Source organism: Lotus japonicus, chromosome 2, assembly GCF_012489685.1.
Source record: "Lotus japonicus ecotype B-129 chromosome 2, LjGifu_v1.2".
Lineage (NCBI taxonomy): Eukaryota > Viridiplantae > Streptophyta > Magnoliopsida > Fabales > Fabaceae > Lotus > Lotus japonicus.
Window position 1 is genome coordinate 58,901,395 of NC_080042.1, and position 4,624 is coordinate 58,906,018.

The following is a 4,624-nucleotide window of genomic DNA, read 5'->3' on the forward strand; positions in this document are numbered from 1 at the left end:
AAAACAAAGGGAGAGATCGAGGTGTTGAACTTTGCGTTGCGCTAAAACATTTACCCAAACAGCAACATTGACGGAATCGTAATAACAAGAGACACACTTGAGGCAAAATTTCTGGAAAGGTTGGTAGAGATCGCGGGAGAGGATGACTGCATACACGGATTGAACAAAGCGATGATAGGAATCTTTGTTTCCCATATAGTTGACACCTTCGAAGTCGAGAGTGGGGATTGAACGCCATATTGGCTTCCATGTTTTTGAGATAACCCTTGTGGCAACTGCTTCCTTTGTTGCAAAAAAAATAGTATGTGACAGAGAGTAGAACTACTTCTGATAAGATGCTAATTCTGTCCTTCATGCAAATTCACAAATCATGAAACCCTAAACACAAAATAGCTGCTTCATCTTCTGCAAAACATATACATTATCTCTCTTATTATTTATATTTTTTCAATTTTTCTGCCACTATTAAGTTAAGGTATACTATTGATAAAACATTAATAACGTTCTCTTAAAATTATAAAGGCGACAAATAAATAGGAAAAAAAACTCAAAATGAGGATAGTTATATAAAAATGGATGAAGTATTATTTTAATTTAGAAAGAATATTAAATACTTTATTTTGTCAATGTAAAATTGCAATTTTTAACATTTGGAAAACTAAAGTTAAACCACACATTCAAGTAATGACTAAATAAGAGAAACTAGTGTTTTTTACCCGCGCGTTGCACGGGGAATACATCTATTATATTTGATAGGTCAATTAATACATTGATCATTAAAAATATAATAAACAACGAATGAAATAGAAGAGTGTGAAATGATGAGCAAAGTGGATAAAAAGTCTTAAATTAAAACCCTTGTTGCATAGATTGAACTTCGTACAATTGAATAACTAATAAAAAAATTGGTTAACCAAATCTCAAATTATGCAAAACATATCAGGGGATGTGGTTTAATGATGGCTAATAAACAATAGCTGATTTAATCTACAATGAAAAAAAGAGAAAAGATTCTTTATGTACGTGATTATGCGAATTCAATTTTTACACAATAAAATAAACTAAGTTTGACCCATATCAACATGAAGTCGTTTACATTCTTCATGAGCCTAAAGACAATAACACAAATTATGCATATGAAGAATCACCAATAAAGCATTCAGAACACATTTTAATCTTAGAAAAAAAAAGAATGTACCGCGAAATTTGTTATTGTATTTGATAAATTAATTAATACTTAATGAAGGTACTTTCTTGTTAAAATATATTTCTTCCCGTAGGAGAATTTAACTCCTATAATAATTTGTACAAAAAAATTAAAGTGGACTATATTATTATGTAGTAAAAAATTAACATCAAATTATATTATATTATGTTTTTCTTGTAACAAAAAAAAATTCCGATGAAATCTTATCAACATTTATTTTTATGTAGAAGTATTTTCATGTAAAATATTCTTCCTATATATAAAAGCTTTTAGGCTCTTTCTAATACATTTAGATCCAGCTTCTCCTTACTCTCAGGATGCCTGAAAGTCTTTTCTCAAGTCTATCTGGTGGGTAATATCGATGAAGATGATGACACCCACCATACCTTGCTTGCTTCAAGGTCGATCTCTTGTATCCTCCTCCTGCCGAAGACTTTAAGAGTAAACCTTGCCATTCCAACTTTCATCGATCGAGTTTCAGTTGCTTTTTCTGTTGATCCAGGTGAGAAAGCTTACTAAGGCAACCTCTGCTTTTGTCTATCTCCCAATATAAGAAGCATGTTGCTTTGCTCTTATAGTAGTACTAATGGGCGTACTTTAGAACAAATTTCTAGCGAAGGTCTTGACAGTTTGGAACTGAAAGGTTTGGTTCATTAATAATATCTAGTAGTTTCATCATGCTATTCTGCTTTTGAACTTGTTGTACTTACCGGAGCATTTCTGCGATAAAAAAAATTCAGAATAGTAAAGCAGTCGTAGTATGCTTCCTTTACTTGCTCTAGTGCTCAAGTGATAGCTGAGTGCATATTGTTTACATCTGAATTATATATAAAAGATTCTTAAAAACAACTACTTAATTCTCCATTACAAAGAATATACATTACATCATAACCTAATTATTATTTTTCACTGACATAAGTGTCGAAAATAATAGTATTAATAATGGAAATTTCGAATGGTGTGGATAAGCATTAAAAGTCCAATCTCATAAGAAAGAAAAATCTCCATTTACATCAAAATCTCTCTCAGATTTCTCTACCTCACTATCACCACCGCTTTTCTTATAAATTATCCACAAACACACTCACAAATTCCACACAGTACCTAACATCATATGCAAATTTGGTTTTCACTGCAATTAGAGTATGTTCTTTGGCATAAAAAAGCACTTCATAAAGTAAGAAGGTATCACATTTTGAATTTAAATCATTAAAATATTTATTTCTAATTAAAAAATTAAATGAAACTTGCTTCCAAATCAGCAGCAATCCTAGGTGCTATTCCTGATTGTTGTCCAACTTTAACATGAATTAATATGAACTCATGCTAATTCAAATGAAACTTGCTTCCAAATCAGCAGCTTCCAGCCGTATCTGCATTCTAAGTGACATAAAATCAATAACTCATGAAGTGAGATAGATAGACATGTTAGAGTAGGATAGACTAAAGACCACCAAACATAATAGCAATATGAGCAACATCAATCTAGCTATGATAATGCAAAGATAGCAATCAAATTTGCAGACAGATATGAAAGCCAAAGAATGAATTGAAGCCACTTTTTGGCTATGGCCTTCTAGTGGTTTTCATAACCAATCAGATCTATTTGTAAGGGGAAACTAATCACATGCTACTAAAGAAGATGAATGGAAGAAAACTCCCCTAGAAATTTTAGACTCATTATGTTTGTTGAACGGCTAAAACAACTCTTTGCTTTATGTAGAACTGTTGTTGAAAGTACAATAACCAAATCAAAAACATATGCTGATACTAAATCGTAATGTGATAATTACACACATGCAAGCAAGACTTTCAATCACACAAAAGTTTGATTAATTGAACCATAGTAGAACAATGATTAATTATAAAATCTAATATTGCCTTCGAAAAGTGACTTTTAATATATGTAATGATGATAGATAGATGTAGAATTGATGAACTAAGTCAGTAAAACTATATATGCATCACAGTAGTGCAACACCAAACACACATCTTTATCTCTTATCTGGTGAATATATACATATGCATCAAAGTAGTGCAACACCAAACACACATCTCTATCTCTTATCTGGTGAATATATATATATATATATATATATAATGGACTGAGAAAAACCTCCATGAGTACTGGTCTCACATGTTTCGTGGCTTACTTGAAATGAGAGCAAGATAAGATCTTGAGTCATCAATCATGTTTCATCGTCAGCTAGCTGAGAATCAGAGAGTATAGTCAGAAAGAGGTATGCACCTCATTGCCGTTCTGTACCTACGGATAAATTCATGTCAAATGTTTCCAGGGAAGCCAAGGAAATCAATTTATTGTTAGAACATTGGTTTAGGCGTTTCGCATATTAGAAAGGATAGCACCAGTTTTAAAAGCCTAACCTCAATAGTATAGCTTGAGCGAACAAAGATAAGCAGTAAAATCTCATCCATGATATGTAGTTCTGTAGTTGTAACGGCAAGCACCAACAATAATAATTAATTTCCTCGGTGCAAGAAGCAGGCAAAAAGAAAAAATTACCAAATAAAAAAGTTGCAAGGAAAAAAATCTACCACTTCTCCTTTATCTCCTCTCAATTCTTTCACTCCCTCAATCCACTTCACTGACAATGATTAGGTTAATCAAAACATACACAGATCAATGTTTCACCTCCTATAACATAGGACACAAATTTTAGATGCAAATTAAGAAAAACGAATAAAATAGAATCACATACAAAGGAGAATCAGAAAAAATAAAAAACAAATTAAAATATTGCAAAATTTCATATAGAATATAAAATGGACTCACCATCCATGGCTTCCAAAGAATCTCTTTTGGTGGAATATCTATAAAAAAAACCTGAAGAAAAGAATTTGAAATTAGCATGGCAAGTGATGAACGAAATTGACCTTGAAGTCAAACATGAGTGAATGAAAGTTAAAGGTAAAGTAAAATAAAATTGAAAAAAACTATAACATATTATGCAAGCAAAGGAAGAAAATAATTTGAAACCTCCACCTGCAACCTTCCCAATCAGTCCAAGGCAGCAAATCGGAGGGATGCGATTGCAAGTCGATGGCAAAGTGGTTCCGTGGAGAGATGAGACGATTTTGTGGGGGTGGTTCCGTTCAGTGGAGAGATGGGATGAGAATTGCATGGAGGAGATGAATTCCATGGAGGAGATGGTGGAGGTAGGCAGGGTTTTTGGTGATGGGATGTATTATTGATTTAAATCACTTATCACAGATTTTATATTAAGATAAAATCATGAAATAAAAAATATAAATCCTAATCAAATCTAAAATTTAAAAATGTACTAAATAAATATAGATAAAAACTATCAAAATCTAGCAAATCACAATAAAAACTCATAAAATTCGGAATTAATTAAAAATCTGAAAATTCAATAAAAATACCATAAAAATTAATTA